Source organism: Falco rusticolus, chromosome 9 (genome assembly GCF_015220075.1).
Source record: "Falco rusticolus isolate bFalRus1 chromosome 9, bFalRus1.pri, whole genome shotgun sequence".
NCBI lineage: Eukaryota > Metazoa > Chordata > Aves > Falconiformes > Falconidae > Falco > Falco rusticolus.
Window position 1 is genome coordinate 37,687,292 of NC_051195.1, and position 27,480 is coordinate 37,714,771.

General features: G+C 44.2%; 1 long non-coding RNA gene across 1 annotated transcript; it reads left to right on the forward strand.

The window, feature by feature from the left end:
- Positions 1-1,349: 1,349 nt before the first annotated feature.
- LOC119153166 lies at positions 1,350-26,383 on the forward strand. Its single transcript, XR_005106083.1, has 3 exons — positions 1,350-1,437; positions 21,668-21,748; positions 26,107-26,383. It is a non-coding gene; the product is annotated as an uncharacterized LOC119153166 (long non-coding RNA).
- The last annotated feature ends 1,097 nt before the right edge of the window (positions 26,384-27,480 follow it).

Genomic DNA, 27,480 nt, shown 5'->3' on the forward strand with positions numbered 1-27,480 from the left:
AGTGGAGTGACAGGGCAAATGGATGTTGAAATTCAATGTAGGTAAATGCAACGTAATGAAAATGGAAAACTGCTTGATTTTGCATGTGCTTCAAGGAAGTCCTGGTTGTCTGCAAGCATCAGAAAATGTTAGGGTTATAATGAGTAGCTGTGAGGAAATATCAGCTTAATGCCAGACTGCAGTCAAAACAAATAGCTGGATATTACCAGGAAATAAATACAGAACAAGACAGGATGTACAATCATGCCTCTTTACAGATTCAGGATGTACATAAATCTTGAGAATTATGTAAAGCTAGAGCCCCCTTATGTCAAGGAATGTGAGTAGACCTGGAGAAGGATGAGAACGGTGACACGGATGGTCAGAACTTTTCAGTGATTTCCACTTGAATGGATGGTGAGTTCAACCTGGAGAGGCTGCTTTGCTGTGTGACCTTGTGTGGGCACGTGTTGGTGACCTTGGCGGGTCTTCTATCCGTCCTGCAGTCGGAAGAGCACCTGGAAGTCTCAGACAGCAGCGATTTTTGTGTGAACACAAGCTGCTGACGCAGAGCGGGTGGAGAGCCATTTGGCACCATTGTTGCTGCTGAACTGACAGGCAGGCAAAAGAGAAGCCTGGCTGTAATTAACAAAGCAGCTTAACTACTAATACCTTGGTAATGTCCCTCGTATTTTAGATGAAAGGCTCAATCAGTAATTTGAAATGAGAACAAACACACTGAAAGGAAGGCTACTGAAAAAAACCCGAGTACATAAAAAGAGGAATATGTCCAGAACAGCAAGTTTTCTGGATGTGCTTCCAGGGTTGTCTGTGGATGCTGTAAACTGCTTTTGCAACCGCTTTTCACAGCTAAAGCAGGTGAACTGATGTTTCATGAAAGTCTTGCATAACAGCTCCCAGAGCAGTTCAGATAGTATTTTACCATCATGGAAACACGACGAAACAAACACCACAACAAAACCCCCACAAAAAGCTCTTTGGAGGATCTTTAGAGTATATGTCTGCATCAATCGGAAAAAAATAATAAGAGTACATCTCCTGTCTGGGGAAATGGAAAAAAATTGAGCACATCTTCAGCTGGGAATTTCACTGGGGGAAAAAATGCTTTTGACAAACAGAAACCTCACAAAACTGAAAGGCAGAAATGTTTTTTTTCAGGCACAGAGGATGTCTATACAGAGATGCTTTGCTTTATACCTCCTGGTCCATCAGCACCCTGAATAAATACACATTGGTATTTTAGCCAGCAAGTAAGTCCCCACTACTTCTTACTGCACCGAATTGCTGATGGTATTATTGCTAAGTAGCAAAACAGCTTGAGGAGGAGAGCAGCTAAGCAGGTTTAAGCAGAAAAAATGTAGGATCCCTCTAGGAAGACCCCTCATTTCCCAGTTGATCTGATATTCCAGGGGGCCAGTTGAACCCATCTGCACGAAGGTAAGTCTATATGATGCATGTGTCCCAGGTTGCTTCCTCACCCTGAGCTCTGCTGATCTGGCTGCATACAACTCAACCTTTCTGGCAAGGGAGTGACACTCCGTAGGATCTCGTTGAATTAGGTGAAGCAAAGCTGATGATTACTAGTGGATGATGTGATACATTTCCATTTTCTATTTGGTTACCATTCTTTGAACATGATAATGCTAGGGGATATTCCTTTACAAAGAATTGCTTTATACATAGGAAAAGAAATGTTTTCACGCATCACAGACACCTATGTACCTTTTGGGGGCAATAAGTCAATCTTCTAAAAACTCTACAGTATATCAACTGTGAATCCCACCTCATGGATGCTTTTGGCTAACATAGCTAAACCATAGGCACCATAGCTAAACCAGAAAAGTGTTTTCTGAGGTAGAAAAGCAATGAGTCTGAATCTGACAGAAAATTAATTCCCATATATTAATCCAGAAATCTAGGTGGTTGCTTGGGGTTTTTTTGCTTCCATCTTGAAATCCACATGATGAATGTTCTGGCATTCCAGTTTTCTCTGATAGAGCTCCTACTCTCATGGCTCACTGGCTCTTTGTATTCATTGCCCATACAGCACAGGCTATGTTTGCTTTGCTCTTCTCCCCCTTCCCCATCTCTCATGAATAACAAAACCAGAGGAACAGGCTGTATGTATCTGGAATCAGGTAGCAGATGAACTTTGAGTGTTGACTTTTTCACCCTCACAGGCATTGTCCATTTACTTCCTTCTTACATCCTGCTCTAATTTGTATAAAGCTACTTGTGATTAGCTGGCATTTACAAACATGTATTGATTTATTTTTTTTATTAATTTATAAAGAGTTCAAACAAATAGTGGTAGTCAATTCTAGCTATAATCCCCCAAGAGGCTAGGAAAGATACAGACTAAACTACACAATCTATAGGGAGTGTATAGGAAGGCACTGTGGTGCATTAATGGGGGAAGATTTCAGATATCTGTGCATACTTTCACAACCTCTCTTTGTGTACATATTGAAGCTAGTAAATGCAAATGTCAAGAGAATACTTCCAGCAAAAGCATCATTTAAAAATATTCCAAGTCATATAAGAAGCAGCAGGGTTATTCATTAAATACACCTTGGCAGGTGTCGAAGGATTCCTTCTGCACTTAGGCTTCTCTGGAGGAAAAAGAGGCTTGCCTGAATCACACTGGCATCAAAGGCCAGAGGCAGAAACATGACAGTTACTGTAGTGCCCTAGCTCAGAAGTGAGGAGGGTGCAGGCTGGGGTCGTCCCCCCCCCAAGTCAAGGCTCTTCAGGGCCAGAAGAGGCTGCACGCTGGAGCGGAGATCCCTGTGGGGCAGGGCAGGTGGAGGTCTGGGCATTCTGTCAGAGACGCACCGTGTGGGGCTGGGCAGGCTTCACTGCAGAAAACAGTGACAGGGCAATAGCCAGGGCAATGTATGTGGGTGGTTTTTATAAACCACTTTGCTTTATTCTAGAGCTATGGCAAGATTTCTTTCTTCACGCGTGTCAAGTTTCTCTTTTTTTTTTTTTTTTTTTTTTTTTTTTGTGACTAAGTAGTGGTAAGCATTCCCTGGAATGGAAAGGTGGTATGTCAGCTTGGACAGTTGTTTTCCAGCAGAATTCAATTTACTGAAATGGGTAGTTTGATTAAACAAATGTTTCAGAGGAAAAAATATTCCATTTTCCTCAAAAACACCCACATCTAGTTTTGAATAGCGGTAAGAAGTGTTTCAAACACGCTGGTGGTATGTCAGCCTGTGTGCTCATTGCAGACCTCATAGCAAGGTTCTGCCTTGGTGAGGATCAACCCGTGCCTCTAGAAGACTGGCTGCTTAGGGGATGCTTAGTGCAGCAGCTGGCTCAATTCAGAGATTCCAGCTAGCTAATAAAGGAAAACACCTTGTTTTTCAGAGTCTCTGCCCTACTGCCCTTGTCTGAAGGCTTGATAAATTAAGGGCATTGATAAAAAGTAGGATTGTCTTATGCAGTGAAATATCCTGCGAATATAGGAGCAGAATGCTTGCAAATGATTGTGAGAATTATCTAAATAAAATAAAACCACTATCAGATAGCCTTCAGTGACATGTTAGAGAATGTTATTAGCCAGAGTCCAACAGTCCTGTGGTATTTAGAATCCTCTGGCATTTCAGTGACCTTTTATAAGGCACATTGCATCAAACAATTAATTTATTTCATGACCATCCCATTGTATCCAAGGGGAAAAAAAAAAAAAGTTAGTCAAAGCCAGGTGTCCTGATCAGAGTCATGTATTGCATTTCAAAATCCATTGAGTGGAAGCTAATTTCAACAATTTGCATGAGAGCCTTTCGCTATCACTTCTACCGTAGTATCAGTGTCAGCTCAATTTTCAGAGCAGCTGTAGCTCAAACACTGACCTGCTGCCTATTACAGTAGTGTAATGAAGTGCAATGGACTAGTAATTATTCTACATTACCGTAGATCAAGTAACATGCAGCCTTCAGTTATCACAATGGAATCCCAGTTCTTGCTCAAAATGAGAAAGCTGACCATGAAGTTGATTTAAGGGTGTCATCAAAAATTACTTTCAGAGCCTGAAAATGTACTACTTATTTCTCAGATAGCATCTGACATTGCTGTGCAAATGTTCCAGAGTCACTGCATACTTGAATAAACTAGTTTCAAATAACTAAATGAAGAGTTGTATCTGAGAGGCAGGAGTAAATTGAGATGGGATGTTCTTAAAGTTTCTAGTAATGGAATTGCATTAGGTAAATGATTTCAATGTCTCCTTTCTCACATCATCTGTGAAACTTCCTAACAACTTATTCAGGAAATCATGTGGATTTTTTTCTGTTATTGCATATGAAATATTAAGCATAATGAATTTGACTTAAAAACGTGGCAAATCACTTGCTACCTGCCTGTCCAGTAACAACTCCAGCCTGTCTAGATCATATTCCTTCCAAAGAATGAGCTGAGCTTGTCATCAGCTGTACATTTAGATCTGCTCTTTCCCCAGCCCTCTCGATGAAACTGTCTCAAAACCTGCATTTAACCCTGTCTTTCAGAGGGGGTAAACCTTGGAGGCAACTCACAACGTAACAGCCCAGGATGCTGAGGGGGACAAGTGCTTCAAAGTAATCAGTTTGGTCACCTACTACTGACACATTGCCTTGCAGTGCAAGGAAGACAGAGATCCTCATGAGAAATCTGAATTTTTTCTGGATAGAGAAGGGGCAGGGAGTGTATGGTAGAAGGCCGTAGACTTTGATTTTCCATTTTTTTCCTTAGCTAGCTATCACCAGTAGTCACTTAGCAAGCTGTGTTGCTGCTGATAGTGGTAATTATTTCTATTTTTTAAGCAAATTTAAAAAAATTCTCTTCCCACATCACCGTTTGTATCTGGCATGAAATTTTAGCTCTTCCCTACCAGAGGAACACATATATGGAACACACATACTGGCAAGTTTAACTGTCAAACCCAGCAACATTGTGTCAAGGGTAAAATCGAATTAAGTTCTAAAAAAGGTAAAATAACCCTGCAGAGAAATTTGTGAGAATCTGGGTGTTGTTGGGGTTTGGTTGGTTTTTTTTCCCCTAGAGCGAGAAGAAAGGTAATGTGGTTTAGATTTTCACTTTCAGCCCACACAGAATCCACACATAGCGATTCAGTTTAGGTAAGAGATGTGGGGATGCACAGTTTCTCTGGATGAATATACGCTTCCAGCAGCATGGTCAGGAGGCTAACCCTCCTCTGGGATGGAAAGGGAGGAGTGCTGGGATGGAGGGGATGGCAGGGTCTAGGGGAAGGTACGAGGCAGAAAATTCAGCAGCAAGTATAGGTGGTGATGTATCAGCAAAACAGCTTTCTTTTGTGGCTACGGAAAATGGACAGCGGGGCAGCTGATCATCAGGATAACAGCCACACATCACGTTGCAGTAAGAGTTTCAGTATGCCTATGGCACTCACATTTCCAAGGGATTATAAAACCTGAACTCCTGGTTTTGTAACGCAACGTTATGCTTCCCTGATCCAGCTGATCCCGGTCACAGGTCAAGGAAACCATGAAGTGGCAGCAGCCACGGGGCTGAACTCCAGGGGTAACCATCTCTCAGGGCCGTCTTTAAAGCATGTGCATGAAAAGCATGTTTAAAGCAGTCTTCTAAGTCTGTGTCCATCTGCTGCTGAGCCCGGTGGCCCTGCTCCACAGTACCACGGTGAAGGGGCTCACGGCCACGGCTACACTGCTGCTTGCTAATAATGAGGGAGGGAAATAACCAGGCAGTGCTAGAAAAGAATGGCAATGTGAGGTTGCAAATCCATCTCACATAGGGAGGGGTTTTTTTCTCCTTTTATAACCATCTTCTATAAATGATCACCAACAGAATGAGTAGATTTTAGAGCAGATTTTAAAGAAAGAGTATATTTTAAGGAAGGATTATCCTGCTTTCTTAGAAAGCGATTGAAATGCAGGGGGGCTTATTTCCACTACTTTAAAATGTGAAACCTAATTCTAGGTGTGACAAAATTTCTGTCAGAGGCACATCAATATAACAAGGCAATGTGTCCAACCAAAATCATCTACTTGACTACTTTCAGTAAATGACTCATTAATGAGCCATCAAGACTTGATTGTGGCAACTATTGCACAACTGTCACAATAGTAATAATAATAATCACAATAGAACAGCTAATTTTGCATATTTCACATAAAATAAAAAAATACATGACATAAGCTTTGTTACAAAGACATATTCACTGCCACTTAATATGTATTATTCACTGGTACTAAATTATGATTCTAAATCAGAAGGGTAACAAGGTGTTTTCCTGTATAAGATTTAGTGAAACCTCTGGAGTTTTTAATCTGTTTTCCTAACAAAGTTTACTCAGAAACATTGGCTCTGTTCTGACTGTCAGGAGACCCCAAGTCTCTCTGTGTAAATTGAAAGAGGCTCCCCACACTGGCTCATGCTTTTATTATGGGAATCACACTAAATGTGATAATTTTAGCAAAGTGCGTGTTTGCTATTGCATCGGCTTCTAATTTTGCTTCCTTGGCATCTGCAGCATACGAATGAAGAACATTGGTCTAACTTTGAGGCTAATCACTGAACACAGGAACAGTCTCATCAGGCTCCCAGCAGAAGATACACCTAAAATACAGCAAATTGCAATGGGTAGTTTTCAACCACCCTTATTGAGAGAAACACCTGAAACTTCTGCCTTCATCTCCTCACAAACTGTCCTCTGTATATAAAAGCTGTGGGTCCAAAATCAACCATCTGCCTTTACTTGCATGGCAAAGTTTCTGTTGGGCCAAAAGTATCGCTGGTGAAAATGAACCAGTTCTCTTGAGCATCACACCCACAGTGACTTGCTGAAGGAGTTAGTGGCTGTCATGGGCAAGTCTAGGGTTTACGTCTAGGAGGGATGTAGGTAGGTGTCAACTCCAGCAACGTATGGGAGCTCCACATCTTCTAAAGGACATGCATGAGGATTTGGGGGTATTGGAGAGAGAGGACTGAACAGGTATATGACCTTCGAGCATTCTGATGAAAGCCTCTTTGCAGAACAGGTGGTTTAATTTGGCATACACCAGTATGCTATCAGGAGAGGGCATTTGAATATGTAGAGATGCAGTTTCCTTTTTTTTTTTTTGTCAGTCTCTGTGGCTCTATTGATTTGAATCTGCTAATTCCTATCTGCCAAAAATTTGGCTCATGAACAAGACATATTTGAAATGTAAATCTCTGATGCAAATATCCAGAGCTGATTTGGAATCTTTTATCAGGATGATAAATACAATTTTTAAATTTTTTTCCCCAATAAAAATGCAGTTACTGCCAGTTCAGAATTTTCTATTGGAAAGTTTTTGTGTCAATGAATATTTGCAGCTTCCACATAAAAATGGAATTAACTATTTCATTTGACTGAAACACATTTTAAATCTTTTTTTTTTTTTTTCCCCTGGAGTGAATTTCCGTATGATGCTTTGCCATATGGCAGTAGGAGTTCAGCTCCCAGTGTTGCAGACTGCTTGCATCCCCAGCCCTGATGTTCATAGCTGCTCGCCCACATGACCCAGGACATAGATTTCAGATGGAATAGTTTGTAAGGGAAGGAGAATGGCAGATTCTCATGATACACTGCATAAACTCACGCGGGACCTCATTGTCCTGATTCCCAAGAGGACTGTAAGCCCATGTGCTGATTTTTTGCTGCCCTGGACTGCTGTAACACCCAGTGATCGTGGGACCTTGGGGTATGATACAAGCTGTGGCCTGGTTCGGAAATCTGGGCTGTAGGGAAGAGCAGATTCCAGCTCCAGTGAGGCAGTGCCTGGCTCCCATACGCTGCAGAGAAATACATTTTTGATGCAGGATATTTAGGGTTGTTCTATCAGTGACTGAAGTAAAAACCCATCAATATCCAAACTGCTGAAAGTTTTATTCTGTTAAAGAACATCCAAATGAATCTGTCATTCCTTACCTGGAATTAATGCAGAATTTCCATCCCACACACAGAAGAATCTGAATCTTACTTTTTAATCCTGTTTTAAATGGAGAGAAGGGCTGAAATGTCAGCATTTCTCCTGGGATAGAAATGCTGTACTTGCTATGCTCTGTAAACAATTTTGAATAGGAGACTGTTTCAGTGGAGATCACATTCTCAAATGCATGATTTATGGGTTTACGAGGGTATTAGGCATCAAATTAAGTGTCTGTAAGGATCTTTTTTCACCTGAAGAGTCCATGACTTTAACATCAACTGCCCTAAACTGGCAGAAAGTGAGAGAGATCAATATGACAGAAAAGAGTAAAATAACAAGGCACCTGATAAATGCTAAACTAGCTCCTAAAAACTGTAAAATCCAGCACGACACTAAATGCTTTCTCCATCTGAGTGAGCAAACTGGCTGCAACTTGGATGTGGTGTCACTCTGTCCCTTCTCCCTGTGTGACACATTCCCCTCTAGTGGCTAGTAAAAGATTTCTGGGAGGAATTTCTGCTGAGAGCTAGAACCAAATTTGCAAAGGGGGATCAAGGGGAACTAGGCATGTAAATACTTTTAACAAGCTAAACAGGGGGTCCTTCCTTCCTGCAGTGGCAAAATCTGCCATCCTTGTGCTGCAAGCCGAGACCAGGTTGCTCTTTTGGCCTGACTAAGCATCTAGAAATCAAAGGCTGAGCTCCATTTTGGTACAGCTAGAGGTGGGGGGACAGAGTTAGAGTTGAGTCTGAAAAACATGTTTTATATGAGTTTGAAAAGTGTTTATGATTTTTGGGGTCCATATTTGCCCTGCTGGTTGGGGTTGTTTTGTGTTGGTTTGGTTTTGTTAATTTTAGTCAGGGATGAGCAGCCTTATGGTAGCTGTCGTTTCGCTTTCATGGGGGTTTTGTGTGTGTGTGTACATCTTTGCTTGCTTAGGTGCTCTGGGTTTCAACTCCATCTGTGTCTCCTGGATTTGGGGATTGGGGTCTGGAGTGTGTTTGTTCTGATTCTGAGTAAAATGATGGTGTGTTTGCTCTGAGAACGCTCGGTCCTTTTGCTGATTGCTGTGGAGTGTCTGCCCGAACCCGGGAAAGGAACAATGAGAGGGAGAAGTTACAAACAAACTGAGCTCCGTGGCTTCCATCTGCTCGCTGGAGAGGGGGCCAGAGTGCCCATAAAGCTCTGTGGGATACTTGAGGAATCACTGATCTTTTTCCAAAGGGCACTGGCATCTGGATTAGACCTTAACTTTGGATTTGCCCTCTGAACCTTGGGCTGTGCTGTAGGTGAGGGGAGCACCTGGGATGGACGGACTCTCACTGCCTTGTTCTCAGGGTCAGCTCCACCGCTAGTGCCAGCTAAAACTGCAACAGGCAACTTCCAGTTGCACCATTTCCATGGCCGTGAAGGACTTTACTCCAGTGCAGGACTGTTGCAGCAGAGTGAGTCTGCTTTACACTGCTTTTCCCTTGCAGACTACTAAGAGTCTGCGTCCTTTAAGAGGATGAGGTGTAAGTACAGATACCGGCAATAACTTCTTCAGTAAGAACTGGATCTGCTGGACATGTGGGACTTCTTTATGACGTTCTTGTGCTGATTGAAATGGGCCATAATCCACCTTGAAATGCCTTAGGTTCACCAGTCTTTGCTGAGAAAAAACATAAAAATGCATACTTTGTTCTCAGTATAAGCGATCATATGACAGCTGTTCATACAGGACTTGCAGTATTGTGGTGCCAGCAGCCAGCACATTGGTAAGTGGCAAAGTAGGTTTCTGTAACTCCTCTTACAGCCAAGGGAGTGAGCCAGGCTCACCAGCAGGAGGATGTCCCTACCACCTTCTGACTGTTTTCAAACAACATTTGGGAGTGATTTATGCTGCGTTATGACATTGGTACCATCTGTTCATCATCAGAAGTATGAATGAAGTGATAATGAAGAAAATGTTCTAAGCAGCTAACAAGATGATTACACTATAATAACATAATTTGGGCATAATTTGGATCTTCAGCGATCTACAAACACTTCATTTCAAAATCTAAAGGTCTGGAGCCTTACTGCAGCTACACAGAACTCTCTTCTGACTTTTAATATCAGAGGAAGAACAAAATTGATTTTGAAATGTGTCAGAGGTCCTACTCTACCTGTCTGCTGACTCACACTTTCTCCTACTTAGAGCATCTGCTGTGCTGCAGACTCTTGGTTCATTTCCTCGCCTGCTTCACCTGTGTTTTGGAAACCTCTTATTAGAGTAGACTGGGTATCTCCCCAGGGAAGAACCATCTCTTCCTTCTGCCAGGGATGTATACCTGATCTATGCACTCTTTTCTTATGGGAGAAAAACAGGAACTGCCCATTGCAACTTCTGTCAGAGCCCTGATAGTTTTCTTTCGTGGAGAGTAAACTGGAAGTCCTGAGAAAACAGAAAATAGTGGTGATTTTGCATTAGATTCAGTGACATTTCAGCATAAAAAAAAGGTGTAATTTGTTAAAAAAACTTTTAGATTTTTTTTAAAAAGTCTTTCAAAATGCAATTTGTAAGAAAAACAAATCTCATTGCTTTAAAGCCAAGGATTGAAAAGTACTTTTTCTTATGGGTCCAGCAGAAGTGTCTCAGCTCAACCACCAAATGCAGAACTTCCATTTTTCTTCTTGGTTGCCAGTATTGTTCCAGGAGGGAATCTCCTGGCCATCCATAGCAGCATTAGATCCTGCAGCGCTGTGGTTAGGGGTTATTTCTAAGCAGGCCTGTTGAGACAAATTTGAAGTTTCTCCCATGCTGCAGAGTCAACCATAGCTGTCCGCTCCTTGTGATCCCACCATCAGATGGGATACATACTCGACTTTTTTGCTGTGCCTTGGGGCCATGCAGGCGCTTGCTCCAAGTCCATATCCCACATTAGAGGGATGATCAGAGTAAAACACTGGGGAAGGCATTTTGAGATGTGCAGACTTGAAACTTTTGGACAGAACTGAAGGTAATCTGTAAACCATGGGATGGTTTGGGACCTAATTGCCTGAAATATCTCCGGGGCAAAACAGTAACAAACCACCCCAGTGCATAACAGCAGTACACAAAGCATCCAGCCGGGCTCTCTGGCAGAGTGCAGAGAAGGAATGTGATTCCTGAAGGTGAGTATCTGCAGCCTGCCATGGCTTGTCTCGCCTCCGTGTGCTCAGCCTACAGCAGGTGTGAGCCCACAACTGCAGCTTTACGCAGCACTTGTGTCGATGCTGCTGGTTGTCAGCAGTTGGGTGGTCCACCTGGCTCTCTCCAATGATTTGGCTGGTTGTTGTATGAATCCTGGATGACTGTCCCACCAAGTCTTACGTGCTTCTACAGTGGCACGGCAGTAGCGCAACGGCGAGCAGTTGGGCTCGGCAGATATTAGGCTAACATCATGAAAGCCCAAAATGTTTCTAGGAACTCTTAGGCTGATCTCTTAAGCCTGCAAATAGCATTTCTTTGCTACTCGAGCAGAAATGTTGTCTAAATATCTTGCTTTTGTCTGGGATGTTTTTTACTAATGAGCAGTCTTTTTTCGTAACAGAAATTTGTATGATAACTTGCTACCAATCGGATAAAGCACCTTGCTAGAGAGGAAAAGGCAATTTGTTGAATTGGTAGTACAGCAGCAGAGCTGCCATCCAAGCTGATCTGCTATTCAATTAGACTTCACTTAGCTGATGGTGCGATCAGAGTGACTAACAGTAACAAGAAATAGGAAGCACAAAGCAGATTTTTGTGCTGTTATATTTTCTTTCTTGTAGCTCCATCTTTATATTAATCTTTTCAAAATGAATATGCAGAAAAGAAAGAACCCACATGAAAAGACATGGCACTGAATGGCACTTGTGTAATCCATTGACTGTAGCTGCTGTGAGGATTTGTGCATAGTGGACGTGACTCATGAAACAGCTATCCCTGCACCAGGTGGTTAAAATTCATCAATGACAGGTTTACAAGGAAATCATTCTTAATCTTTCTCACCACACATGTGGATCAATGGATCTGCAAGAGGAATCATGACTCTTGTTTACATTATTTCAAGGATTCTGGGGCCTCTGGAAACAAATTCATCCCCTTCCTTGGATAAGAGCATTTCAGAAGACTACCAGAATCTTCTCTTATTTATCTTCCAAATTGGACCACGACCCAGAGGATGTCCCTTCAGCCCAAAGGAGTCTGAGTTTTCAATGATTTTGACACATCCTGCCTTCACCCGGCTGGGACTAGGAGGAAGGAGAGCCAGGGAGTGGCACTGAAGCTACATCCTACCCAGGAAACAAGCTTGTCCTGGGAAATTCGGTACAAGGATGCTGTGCTGTTTTCCGCTTGCTTAAGGCCATTACAGTAATCAGAAAGTGGGAGAAAATTTATATGTGTTGACCAAAATACAGAAAAAACTGTAGGTGACACCTGAGGAAAGCCTTTCCTAGCAATGCTTGAGGTTTCTGTGTGGAGGCACAGGGTCAAAGACACCATCAACACCCCCAAAAAGGAATGACATGAAGAAGTATTAGCAGATACTCCTCAGTGATTTAGAGAGGCAGAAAAATAAATTAATAAGGACCTACAAGCTGAACGAACTCTGTAAAAAAACCAAACCAAAACAAACAAGCTTCTGTTGGTGGTGTACAAATACCTTTCCTGATTTTTTTTTAATCATGAGAAGGAAAAGAGGGGGAGAAAGGGAATAACAGCCTTTGCCAAGTGTTCAGTGATTCTCATACACCTGATTCCCAGCTGCACCTAACTCATTATCACTCTTGTGAGTATAACACTTCTCTGCAAATGCTCCAGCCACTTAGATTTTTGAAGAGGGTTTTTCAACAAGGATGGAATGTGATAAATGCAATTTAAACAAGCCACTTAATCAACTTATTTATATTAGATAACAATATAAGCAGAGCGAGTGAGTCTTCCACAGAGAAGCCCTCAGTAGCCTTGGTGGAAAAGAAAACACCACCAGATCCCTCCCTGTGCCGCCAGCTGCAGTGGATTTCTCTGCTGATCTGTGTCCCCCGTGCCCAGAACGGGCAGTCAGGGCATGTTGGTGGTGGCCCACTTTGGTCCCTTGTCCCCTTTAGATGTCAGCGGCACCCTCTGAAGGTCTGACATCGCTGGTGTGTGAGCTCTGGCGCTCCCCAGCCCTCACCCCATGCCACCAGTCGATATTAAGGCTCTGCTGAATTTGTCCTATCCATTTCAGAAGATTCATCTGCTCATAGTTGTTGGCTGTAATTTTCCTGGAGGATGGGGAAGGGTAGTCTGGGAAAAGGAGAGCAACTTATTAATTTTATACATTTTATTAAGGTTTTATTAATTTCTGAGAAGATTGCCTCTGGGAAACGCTGTGTGTCCCACTGTCCTTCTACCACAGTGGTAAATACATCCTGAAAGCATACGGGGAATATGGAACCAAGCTCTTTATGCAGCTTACCCCATCCAAAGTGCCCACAGGGCTCAGGAGAATGTTCAAGAAACAAATCTGTGCAGGTGGAGCTACCGAAAACATCAGTGAAAAAAGCTAGCTTTTAAAATTGTATTTTCAGATGAGAAATAGGAGATGATCCTCACATTGGTTAAGGAATAGCAAAATAGAGGCAGAATTTTAATTTTAATTATTCATCTCACTTAATCTGAGAATTTAAGTTGATCCTCATTTTACAGAAGCTTGTGGAATCCCTAATTTGAGGTAAGGTCTGAGCAGGGATCAGAGACCCCAAGCAGAGAAGAGTGCTGATGGAAATTTAAGCTGACAGAAGTTTAAAAAGAAACAAATGGGCTTTGCCGTTCAGAGAATGTAAGTGAAGACCACAGCTCTGGAGGGAAAACAAGATAAAGTCATAGTAAAATGATTCATAAACCACAGACTCCACTTCAGGAAAAGCAGAGGCAAAGGTGAAACTCCAAGAGGAGATGGAGCAAAACTAGTTAGGTTTCAAGAGGCATACTGAAGGACAAGCACAAACCAGCCGCATTTTGGAAGCCTTTTTGTCTATGTAAGAAGCTAAAGCATGACTGCAGGTATTAAGATAAACAAAATATATGTAGTTTGCACAGATGGCAAGGATTTGTAGGAAATGTTAGAGACAGCTATAGACAGTGACTGATTATTAGACCGAGCGTGAATGGAGCCCTTTTTACTTGTCATTCCAACACCAGTGCACAAGTTCACAGGAGCTCAGAAGCTGCATTAAAATTTTTGAAGAATAAATTTAGTAATGTCGCAAACAGGAATGTAGACCTTCATTAGAGTCAGTGGGGAATTTCCAGCCTAGATATGGAGAGAAGATGTCTTTCAACAGCAGGATCCTCCAAGCTGTGAAATAGAGCAGGGTGTGTTGATGAAAACACATGAGCTCCTTTGAAGATTTTCAAGACAAAGGAGACCAGCTCAGACTGCTTGAGACCTTTTGATATGCATGGTATATTGTCACTTCTCTACAGTATTTCTTTATAGTGAATGAGAGGTAAGTCAAATTAACCTTTTGTGAGATTTAGGATGAAGACTAGGGCTTCTGGCAGCATTGCAGCTAAGACTGAATGTTAAAACTACCTGGTGAGCAGCCTGCAGGAAGCTACAGACCAAACCCTCCCTCTCCATCTCAAGGACCTTCTCTAATGCATGTGGAGCAGCCTGCTGCTCCATCAAGAGGGGCAGTTCTGTGTTGCAGCTCAGGTTTCTCCTGCGTAACCGTGAGGGAGTGTGGCGACTCACTCCACCTTCCCCTGGTGATCCAGAGCCGGTTTGTCACTCACCCTGCGAGCACGCGTAACCAGTGGCCTTCATCCCACCCAGGACTGGGCTCAAATTCAGCCTCTCTTAGCTGCCACACTTGTCTGATCCACACTTAGCATTTGCATTTATACAGCAGTAACAGCTGTCAGCCACTGATGGCAGGATCCCAAGTCTCGATCAGGTCTATGGTTTCAGAGTTACATGCACACTTGCCATATGGACAACCCTGCAGTAACGTGTCTTGTAGAGTATCATGCGCTGAAGCTGGAAGTTCATATGGAAATATTTTTTTGTGTGCGCACTGGTTTTGCCAAACATCCTGTTTTAATTATTCATCTCTCCTCATGAATAAATGAAAAGGGGAAACATCAAAAGTCGCCAAATACTCTGTGCTGGTCACAAACACTGAAGGTTTCTTTTTAATGTACAATCAGAAAGTTGGATTAAGATTCATTCCTTTGATATGCAGCTGATTATTTTTATATATATAAAAAAGACAGAAATTCCTGTTTCCTGCAATTAACTGTATTTTTTTTGAAGCGCAACAGGCACAGAGAAATCACATATCTGTGGCGACTCCTTTCAAAGAAAACAATTAGCATCCATATCAAAAAGCTAATTCAGAGAAATTAAAAGAACACATACATCAGTAAAATATAATATTTCCTCTTTAGCACATCTCATTGTGTACAATGTGTCACTGTAAAATTGTTAGGCTTGGAGATAATGAAGAGTGACAGTTGAAGGGTTCAGGGCTTCATATAAGACTTTTGGGTATGTAAAGATTTTAATTGCACATAATTATGAATGTGGAAGTGGAACGACTTAATTTTTTAGCTTTCATGCTATTAGAAGGCTAATAGAACCAATATCAAACTGAGTTAGTTACAGCAGAATTACTAGAAGAAGCTATTTTTTTCATTCAGCAATTTAAATTCAATCAAAACAAAAAAAATTAAAATAGCTCATATGTTTCTCTCTTCTTTTACATTTATATAGTGGTAGCAAGATAAGTGGTGTATGTTATTAACAGAGATGAAGAAAATAGTTCTAATAAGATTGCAATATCCTGGAATAATGCCAGTGGATAGCGGGGGAGCACAGAGGAAAAGGGACAATGATAAATGGTGCGGTTAAAGTAACAAAGTGGTCTGTGAAGTTTGAGGGAGACCGTTGTCTAAGGCAACTCTCTATTTTTGCTATAAATACATAAACGTACCCTCTCCCCACCTTAGAGACACGCTACTGCTGCTGAGCATAACTGGAGGAGGAATGAGCCCCTTTTTCCAGGTCTGTGGGTTTGTGACTGCCCGAACAGCACGGATAAAACGTGCCTGATAGCTGAAAAGGTTTCTGGCCAGTGCCTTGACTCTGGGCATCGCCCATCGTTTTCACCTTGGTGAACCACAGCACGGATCATTCTCTTCCAGCGTCCTGGATGGCTGTAAGCACAATTTCCAGGAAAGCCCAAGTGGGATAAACCAAGATTTCCAGCACAGCCCATTCTCTGCAGGGCCCAGACCTCCCTGTTCCCGTTCCCTGGTCTGTCCCTGGTGCTGAGCAGCCAGCCCTCTCCTGCACCTTTCCCCCTTCTCCTCGTAGTGCCTCAGTTTCGGGTTCCCTTTCTCACTCTAGAGCCCCACTTTCAGTGGGCATTTCCCTTCACCCGCCTACAATTCAGGCTTTTTCTGATACCTTGCATCCTTGCAACCGGGGAGCCCAGAGTTTTCTCCCCCCGGGACTTTCTTGCGAGCGCCTGTTCTGCTCCGTGCAGCTGTAACACAGCCTGCCCCGCGCGGGGACGGGGGGCGGGCAGGGCCCTTGTCAGCCGAGAGGAATGAGAGGAAACAGCGTCCAAACCCTCCGCGTTTGCTGCATCCGTAACCAGGTGTTTCGGTCCTGGGTCGCTTTTTCTTGCCTGTATCGTTCCTTACAACAGAGCTAGAAAATGAATTTCTAGCTACTGCTAAACCCCATTTAAGTCCACTTTCAGCAGTAATTAGAAGTCTGTTGATGTTAGGATCTCTTTGCAGATCTTGGACCTTTTCAATTAATTTTAATCAGGTTCATTAGCACTTTTTTAATGTGTAAGAAATGGGCAAATACATAACTGGAGAGCCACTTACCTTTTAATGAAGGTAACAAATATGCAATTAAAAAAGCTCTGTCTTTCAACAACTTTGCAGTAAATTAACTTGTTTTGTCATTATTGTGCATGCGGAATGTCACTTACTCTGGAGTTTTGACATAAAATTCTTTATCACTGGCAGAATTAGCAAGCAACATTAAGAACTAGGAAATGACAATTAGTTCATGAATTAGGTGGGATATACGACGTGTTAATTATTGAGGGACCAACTTCATGCAATTAAAATTTAAAATCAAGATAAGAATAATGTATTATTAGGTATCTGAGTATTTAATGAAGTTGCAAATGATTACCAAATTTTATAAATTAATTCTAAGGTTCCTTGACTATTCTTAGAAAATTTTGTGCTGTGGGACTTATAACAGGCTGCAGTTGTTTGTGAATAGAATAATAATACAAATCTCTGAAACGCTGTAGGAAGCTTTGCTTTTTATCAATTTTACATGTGCCTGCAAAGATGTTTATTAAATGTCTTGCTGCTAAAAAATGTTACACTGATGCTTCTTCACCAAGAGCTTAATTTCAAAGCTGAGTTTCATATACAGCTGCCATATCCAAGAGTTTATTGCCTGCACATCAGCAAGCTGTTGGAAGTTCACTCTTCATTGTAAGTCATCTTAAAATCAACAGGCACCTTCCCAAGCAAGCCACATTCTGCTCATGCTAAGTTCATGTCAATACAGAGTAAATGCAAACAGCAGCTGGCTGTTGGCTGCAGTGGGACTTGGATCACATCCACAGTATTGCATGAGTCTTGATCCCGTGGCTACAAGTGGAGGCTGGATAAGTCAGGAACTTAGGCTAGCAGGTCGTCACTTTGCTGTGAACAGCCAGCCCTGTACTGTAGAGGAATTATAGAGGACCGTATGAAAAATTTATTTGTAAAAAGGTTGTAATGATTGTTAAAAACATAAAGTATGAAATGTTAAAAAGAAAAAGAAAAAAGGGGTAAGTGTAGAGGAATGAAGCTGGGTTAATTAGCATTGATAATACACAGCTGTGGGCTGGCTTCAGGGGCGGTGGGTTGGCTGGTGTAGACAAGGTGCAGCTGTGGCTGGTTCTGTTAAGAGGTTGGGCAGCTGAGGAAGACAGAGGAGGAAGAAGCAGAGAGAACAGGTACTCTGGGTGAGGAGAAGGCAGCAGAGGGACTGTATGAAGAATGTGCTGGTATGAGATGGTAAAAGACTTTGTTGCAGCTTGATAGTTTGGAGAGTGCTGCGACCCTGTACCATCCCAATAAACCACACAGTAGAGCAGCAGCCCTCTAGGGGGGCCGTATCCAGGAGGCATCACACGAACTGTCGGGCTGGGGTGGATTTTGTAAGAGGAGGCAGCTCTCTGCTGCTGTTTGAGGGAGGCAAGGCCAACCGGTGATGAAACCAGCCAGGAGAAGGCTGAGGACTTGCATGATGATCTCTCTGTGTGACTGCAGCTGCTTTTGATGGACAAGGGGGAAGGGCATGTCAACATATTGCTGTTCTTCAGGGGTCTGAGGAGGGTCTCATGTCCAGCTGAAGTGAGAATCCTGTCTTCCCCACCCTCGCCCTGGAGGACTTGCAGCTCCTAGGCAGCCAAGTGACCCCCTCCCCGGCTGGGGCACAGGACAGGTGACATCAGTTTCTTGCCCCTAAGAAATATTTTTTTTTAAGGGCCACTTGGCTCTGATGTTGGCCAGCATGAATGCCGTAGGAGGGAGGCCCCATGTCATTAATTAGTAAGTTCCTTACTGGCTCCCTGACGCTGATAAGCTGGCATCAGGAGTCCGAGTCTCCTGAGAAGATCAGTGATGCACGGCACAAATTTCTGCCCAGCAATGGGGCAGGGGGAGCTAAGCAGACCCTGGGGTTTGCATCTGAGCACCCACGGCCCCAAGGAGCTGATGCCAATGTCTCCTTGCTGTACGGTGGCAGTGCAAACACACTTTCATTGCCAGCAGAGCCATGGGGTTGGGACCTGCTCTTGGAGAGCCAAAAATAACAGCATGAAAAGATCACCTGCCCCCCAAGGGCAGTGAGCTCAGCCAGCTCCATCCATTTCTGCCTCCCAGGGCCACTTACCTACCTGACAATGACAACCATTTATTTTCAACAACTTCCACAAAATTAAGTGTTTCTCTTGTAAAATCTCCCTCTTTCATCACACTGTCTTCTTTGCAAGAGCCAACATTAAACTTCAGAGCATCCTGGCTGGCATGCTCTTGGATATGAGCCTCAAATTTTGCCAGAAATTCTCCACTGTGAATCAACGCCACAGACGGTGCAGTTCAGATCTGTTCCACTAACTGGATCCCACAGCAGAGAAACCTTGAAAGATCTGTGGTAACAAGAGGTCCCGTTTAAAAGCTGTGGCCTGTACTATTTATTATTTCTGTCATGATGAATGGGAGGGTGTGATGGAGAGCTGTGTATCAGCAGTGCCAACAGCCCTTGGGGACCATCAGTGCTCTGTGTCCTGTGAGTGATCCTGGAGACTCCTTGCTGCTACTGTCAAGGGGTAATTTGAGCAAAACACGTGGAGTCAAGATCAGAAAACAGCTGAAGGAAGGAAAAGAAGTCCATACAGGAGGGGTCTTGGTGCCTTTAGCCTGTGCTGGCATGGGTGGCAGGTACCCACCAGGCTAAACAAATTCATCGGTCCCAGGACAATGTCTCTGTACAAGGAGACTTTTGGAGTCCCTTCATCCCATGGGATGGACATGTTTCACAGCCAGCAGTGACCTCTCTGCATGGCTGTGCCCAGGCTCTTGCACTGGCTGTGGGTGTCGCTTGCTGGGATCAATGCAGCCTGCGGCGCTGATTCTGCATGCAGCCCACAAAGAAAGCTCTGTGTAAACTATCTTATTTATTTCACTATCCTTCCCCCATTCACCAGGCAAATTATCACATGTGTATTCAGTTTCAATAAGATAAAAAATTGCCTAATAAAATATTTACTCAGCCTTTGTCCCTGCAAGTGTAAACTCATGTAATTACAGAGCACTCCAGAACCTGTGGCTATAAATCTCTAGAAATAAAATCCTCAGCACATTGACAGAATAAGGCTCCCACTTACTGTGAAAATGGGAAGCTAGTCCATGCCAAGCTGTTAGATTAACTTAATGTGCTCCAATTCATGCTCCTTCTCTCTCTTCAGTCTTCAGGGAAGGATGTTTATCTCATCCTACTGCCTAGCAATGGCTGTCATGAGCTTTCCATCACAGGCAGGAAAAGTGACGATTCCACCCTTCTCTCTGAAATCGTTGTCTCTCATCCTGATACTGGCTCTCGTTGCTGGCTGCCACAGAGGCTGTGGGCAGTGGTGCCTGGGCCGTGCTGTCAGCAGAAAGGCTGATGTGTCTAGATGCACTTAGAAAATTCGGAGTATCCCGATGACAAGGAGGCTTTGATTATCTCCGCTGCTAACAAGAAGCTAGGGAGGTATTAAGGTGCTCTAGCCTGATCGTCCTTGTGCAGGCAGCGTGGCAGGCTTCCACAGGACACAGTGCCAGCAAAGACATGGTGTGACCAAGCTGCTCTTTCCAGGAAAATTCCCGAGGCTTCAGGGCTGAATCTCAACCGGGAGTGGGAACCTGTGCCAGAGAGACTGCTTGCAAAAGGCAAACGGTTAGCCATAATGTGTTTGTTAGGTGGGAAGGGGAGAAAGGAGGTGATTATTCATTATTTTCAATAATGTTTAGGTTGTGGGACTTCAGAACAGAGGGATCAGAGAAGGGAGCACCAGGAATATAACAACCTCTTTTGTACCTGTCACTTTAACATACGCCTGCTCCCACTTTGGCAGAGCACCAGAGTTTTTGAGACACAGTAGCTTAGAGCAGTGGGGAGTATATTTTGAAGGACTTTTAATTAAGTCTGCCCTTGGGCTACTACGCAGAGAAAGGTGGGGGCGTCCATGGTTCTTTTTAAAGCATCCCTCTATAAAGGCAATTTTTTCCCAGGCTATCACAAGTCTAGAACTTGGGGGGGGGGGGGGGGGGGAACAACCAAACAGGTAATGAAACAGGTAATGTCTCCAACTCAGCAGGTAACCTAACCCCCCATCCCTGAAAAAGCACAGCAACATGGGCTTTTTACTTCCCAAACTAATTACTTGAAAGAAACACGCCTTGGACACAAACCAGGTATCAACATTGCCATTCAGCATTGTCACTCCAAACCCCAGTTTCGATGCCAGCAAACAGACAACAGGGGAAAGTAGGAAGCAAAGGAGGAAAACGTCCCTTACTGTCTGCCCTGTAGAGAATCCAGGTGACCCACTGAAAGCCCTTTACAGAAATGGGTGAGCAACCATATCCTTGAGGTAGTCACGGCCCAAGGATCCCCTTTGAGAACCAGAGGAATCTGCCTAATGTCTTTTTTTTTAATGCCTTTTCGCTTTTCTTCTTGCCTGGGAAGACCACCACAAAACACAGGCTTTTCTTTGCCAGTACATTTTCTGTTTGAAAACATTTTCTTGAAGGAAAATCCCTAATGAGATCCGCTAACAGCTTGGGAGGCGACCCAAGGTGACAATAGCTGGAAGTGCTAGGAGGGAGCATTTCTTCAATAAAAAAAAAAAAAAAAGTCAAACAAACCCCAAGTTTCGTAGTGGTTGTGTTTATGAAAAGGAGACTGTTGGATCAGCCTGGGTGTTCATGCAAGTCCTTGTGTCAGCCTCTGAGCTTCATCTCAGAAACCAGTTTCCCCTAGTACTCTCCAGTGCCACTTTCGCAACGGTGCATGTTAACAAGGAACGCATCCAGCAGTGATGCATGCCACAAAGCCCTGCCTGAAATGAAGTCAGGCTGAGCTGGATCCATCACATCTTTAGTGATGGAGCTTCTCCTTTTCCAGCCCAGAATGATGATCAAGGATGGCAGCTCAGCAATTACGGTTTGCAACGGCAGCAGGCAGTCACAGGACGGACTTACCCAGGTAAGAGGGCTCTGCTAAAATAAGCTTTCTTCCTATATTTGGTAAGTGCTGGCCTGGGAGACAGCAAGGAGCAATCCAGAGGTGGTGGGTGGCCAGGCTGAACGTGAACCTTACGCTCACACCTCCAGGGACCGTCATGAAGCTTCACCATTAGGTTGAAAACGGGAACTGGGATCTCCTGCCCCTTCCAGCTTAGTCCACCATCCATTGCACAGGTGTCTGCTTCAAAAAAGAATCGTAACAGCCTCAAATAAGTGGCCGAAGGGCTGATTTTCCTGTTTCTGCCAGTCTTAATAAAAAGTAAGCATCCCCTTTGAGGAGTTATATTAACAAAGTGAAATTAATTTTTTAAAAGGCCAGCTTTGAATTCACCCAATCAGTGTAAACGTTTCATGAATGCATCCATCAGATGCCACCCTGTGGCTGAAAAGCACTCCTCCCAGCTGGAGTCCGAAGGAGGGTCTCCACTGCCCGCCAGCATCGCTGTGTCCCAGCTTTGTGGGACAGGATGGTGGGCAGCGGAGGGGATCCTGTGCCACAGCCGGGTGGGTGTCCTGGCCCCGCAGCTGCTGGGATGTGTGTGCGGGTATGACGCCACTGCCATGATGTCTGGAGATGTTCTTGCCTTGGGAAAACGGCGCTGGCTGCCGCCCAGCGATCTTTAATAGAGACCGAACATGGATGTGGGGATGCTTGTGTGTAATTATACACAACGTACAGGGCCATTGACCATATGGGAGCAGTTGGAGCCCTTTGATCCTTCTCACCCGTAAAGCTGGGCTGGAGGGGCCTGATGTGGGAGAGTGGGGTCACAGGGGGGCTCACTTTCATTCCAGTGAAGGCCGGGGCTGTGCCTCTGTGCCTGTGTTTTCTCATTTCCCATGAATGTTTGGGAAAGAGACTTCCCAGCACAGCTGGAAGAAAGCAGGGGAGCACTGCTGGTGTCCTCTGGAGCCCAGTTCGGAGGCCTTTGTAGGCAAGGCAGGGAGGTGCTCTGGGGAGGTTTGCTGGAGCCAGAGGCTCACCTCCTCCGGGAGGGACCCTCTCCCCTGTGTCTCCTGGAGCTGGGTAGGGCACCCCTCATTCAAAACAGCAGCACCGAGTGGGAAGCCTTGGCTGAGAAGTGTCTGCGGTGTGGGGATTGCTTGCATTAGGGTGGTAATGCCTGAAGGTGGGAGGAAGCCCACCTGCACTACAGACCTTCTGCCGGCCAGGATGCAGCGTGTTGGCAGCAGAGCCAGGACAGGCATGCTGCTGGCTCCCAGCGCCTCTTTAGGAAGGTCTCTGCTTGCCCTCACAGTCCTTCCTAATTGTCAGCTGCTTCATCTGCACTGGTGATGCTGGTACAGGAGTTCACCAGGCAGGGCTTGGAGGTATCTGCTCAGAGATGTGAACGGGGCGTTACCATAGCCATGCTTATTTTTTTGGTGGTTTCCATAGTTCCCTGATTGGATGATGCTGAAACTCTTTCATGAGAAGGAATTACCTGCTACAAATGCTACATAGATCCAGCTATTTCTTTTGTTTTATTTTATTTTTCCATTCTGGAAAAAAAAAAATTTGCTTTGCAAGGGCAGCTGGGAATTCAGTTGTATTTTCCATAGTCTGGTGGGCACAGGGTTGTGGTTCCCCAGCCTGAGTTTATTCCTGACTCTGCCACTGAGGTGTGAGTAACCCTGACCAGACCACTTGGCCCCTCTGACTCACTTTCTTTTCTCTTTCATTTTCCCACATTATAAATTCCTTGATATAAGAGCTGGTTGGTTGTTTGCATTTGCGGAGTATGTCGTGCAAGGAAGGAGAGCGCACGGCCGAAGCAAAGACACTGAAGAAACTTTGCTACCAGCATGATAAAACCAATCAACCAGTTATGTTTCCAAAGGCAGGGGAGTTTAATGGCATAATTTGCCTGTCCTCATTGCTCACCAGCTAAACCCAAGCCTCAGCCAAGCCTCCGGATGGTCCAGATGTGGGCTTGCCCCAAAAGTTGCTCCAGACCTCGTGGCAGCCCCTCTGTGCCCCTGCCGTCCCTGCGCCCTGGTCCTGGGGAGCTGCAGGGCCAGCAGGGCATCACAAATCCTCATGCTCAGAGGCTTTCCTTCACCTTACAAGCCTGCTGACAAGCATTTCTTTGCCGAGGAGAATCTAGCGAGGGCATGCTGGTGGAGGGTAACGGGGCCTTTGTGTTATTTGCTCACTCATAGTCATCCTCACAGGCCTGAAGCTGAGGGAGATGCCTGGGTACAGAACCGCCTGCCAGCACCCAAGCTTTTAAAGGAATTTTGCACACATATGCCCATGCTAGTGAATCCCCCTGGAGCCATTTCTTTTGCCCTCCCTATTGCTAAAACATGTGAAAAGATAGCACTCTGCCTACATGTGGTGGTGTTAACCCGACTCATGCACACACATTACTGACAATAAATCCGCACCACGTAACAGGTACTTGTAAACCCTTTCCATCCATCCTCTGCAGACAATGCTGAGTTTCATTTAAACTTCTCTCCTGTTTCTCAATCGGTTTGGTTTTGTTTTTGGTTTTTTTTTCAGGCTATTTGAGCCACAAAACTGGCCAACAGGCACAGCTGGGAAACACACTGCAGCACAAAGAAAAAATAATAAGGGCTGGGACGAGTTCTTTTCCCCTCTACAGAACTGTAATTGGGTCTTCTATTTTTTATTTTTTTTTGAAGCTCAGCTGGGGTATGAACTCCTTAATCTTAGTTTGACTTATAGGAAAGGGAGGGCATTAGCATATTTATAAAAATTTACCTTGTTCTGAAACTGTAGACATGCTTCACCTTTTAATTTCATGATTAGTGTCATTTCATCGTAGGGGAAAAGCCACTTTTTCTATCCAGCGGCACAAAACGAATACAAATCAAACACATGCTTTCTGGAATTATTCACACAATGTTTTCAAAAATCGACATAGTTCAATAGTTGAGCAATAAATTTTCTTACTAATGAGACACTAAAAAATGTTTTTGATGTTACGCCCAGGGAGAACTAGTTATTGCAGATTTATAGGCAATCTGTGCAAAGACTGTCCTTTGCTTCCAATGAGTTTCTAATTTTGATTTGATGATATCCAGCTGCAGAGATTTGGCCATGATATTATATAACTTGTGATATCACATCTCTACAGTATTTTCTTCACCCTCGGTGACCAGCCTTTTCATACATGAGCTGGATGGTCTGCAACACCCCTCAGTCTCCCTGTGCAAACAGCCATGGCATGCAGATCCATGGATCCCCCTAAGCAGCATACGTGGTTACGGTACCTGCATCTCAGAACTCTGAAATACAGGAGGCAAATTTAAATGTTGGTGAAAACACAGCTTTTTTGTGTGATCCCTCCTGCACACCCTGTTGCTGGGAGCCACAGCCCAGAGCAGGTCAGGGTGCGGGTGCTCCGGTACCTTGTGGGCAGCATTTTGCCCTTCCCTTTGTTCCAAACACCTCTTCTAGCATTGGAACTGGAGTGGGGCCACTCAGGCTTGTAGCACAAAGGGCCAGCCACTGCACCAGGGACCAGGGTCACTGCAGTGCATCGCCACACAGAGGAAGGTCAAGGGCAGCTGGTGGAGGACAGTGACCACTTCTGTCACCATTTCAGCAGTGAGAAGCCCAAGGGAGGGTTTCTCAGTTCAGGCACGGAGCGTTCTCTCCCCTTGGCAAAGGCAAAGCGGTGTGTTCAGTGAAGTGACCACCACTGCGTTCCCTGGAGGTAACCATCGGTGGCCCAGCACAAGAGTTTACTCTCGTGATGGTCTTGAGACCCTGCTGAAGACGAGCACAGATCTTCCCTGGGGACATTTTTAATGCGAAACAAGCCGAGCGGTGCCGGTATTGATACTGCTGGCAGGCCCCCTTCCATAGGAAATGAGGGAATGTGGTATCTCTCAAAGGGTAATAACAAGGCTCCTTGCCTGGATACAAGAACGATGAGTGCTTCAGAAGTGCTGATGATTAAGGCCCGTGTTTAGGACGCTTGGAAAAAGTGGTCTCCAAAGCGAAACAGCCATAAGCCGGTTTGCTCCACCGCTCGCCTGCCTTCCACCCACATGGCTGCCTTGTGGGCAGGCTGCAGACAGCCTCGACGAGCGCGTCTGGCAGCAGGCTCCCGCGCCATGTGTGCCTCAACACGCAGGGGCCTGCCTGCGCTCGGCTCCGCGGGTGCCATGCCTCACCATGTGTGCCGCCAGGCGCCGGGGCCCCTGCGCTGCCCTGCCAGACAGCACAGGCATGTCTGCATCCACTTGGCCCGCTCGCTGCTGCAGGAGGCTAACACGCAATTAGCTGAGCAGATGAGGAGCACTATTATTTTTTTTTAATATTTTTTTTTTCCTTTACAGAGTCTGCAACTTGAGCATACTGCAAGTAACTGGAAAGCTCAGCTTCTGGCGGAGGATGACAATAAGACGGTGGTGAATTAAGCTAAATGACTGCACACAAAGCCTACAGAGCTATTTTTGCTTAAACAAACATTTCTCATTTCCAAAAAAATGATGAGGAGTCTGTGGCCACCCTAAATAGTATTAAATTAACCGATAACTCACAAACACTGAAGTCAGTTATTCTTCTAAAGGGCTGCTGGAAGCACACTCATGGCAGGGACTGCAAACGCCTCCGGCAGGGACTCCCCTGGGAATCAGGCAGAGCCATCCTCTCGTTCCTCGCATGCCATGCATATGCATAATTCCATATAAATCATGGGTCTGAACGACATCGAAGCGCTAGACAAAGCTAGAAGTTCACAGAAACACATTCCGGATGACATCTTATTCCCAGCTTTCAGTAAGCACATTATACATTGAAGAGCTGCCATTCTTTTTTCCTTCTTAACCCAAGCTTTTGGTCCCCTCCTCCCCACATGCACCTTCTTGTCATGTTTCTATCTCCAAATTTGCTGCTGATGCAAATGATTTCAATGGCACTTCACAAACATACACAGAAAACGCAGCCAGATGTCTTCCCTGGATTTCAGGAAGGCAGAGAAGTGTCAGAATTAAATCTGGGTTGCTATGATGTTGCCAAAAATAGTTTCTGTGTTCACCCGGTGTCTGTGAAGATGGAACTCAAGGCCAAACACAGAAATTAGCTTCCATATCAACATTTTACTGTCACTTTCATCGCCAAGCCAATAGATTAGTTAAAATAACATCCTTTACTGGCATGGAGTGTTATTGCAAACAGATGTTATCATTAGGATAAAGACAAGTTCTACTATTTCATCCAGGAACTTATTCATGGAAATTTTGATTTTTCTTATTGAAACAAGAATCACTTTTCAGTCTTTGCATCTTTCACCCTCGGAAAACACTTTAGGGAGAGGGTTTTTTGTTTTCCCCTCCTATAAAGAAGAAATCAGCATTTTGCTTGACAAGGCACAATTCTGGTGGTTATTTCCAGTTAAAAGTTTTCCTCCAATGAAAGACAAATGTTAATTGGAAAAATAGCTACGAACAGCTCTAATTTCCTGTATCTTTCATAATTGTATCTAATTGCATACTGCTTCCTCCAACTTTTCTTCATCTGGAGTTGAATAGTTCTAGTCTCAAATATATTCATGTTTTTCCATGTATCCAGTCACTGAGCTGCTTTCTGTGTTATTCAGATAAAACTGAACATTTATTTTTAAGGATTGTTTCTGTTGCCTTCCTTTATTATGAAGGCAGTATGTATAGATAATGGATACACATTTTACTTCATTCATTAGAAAGGAATAT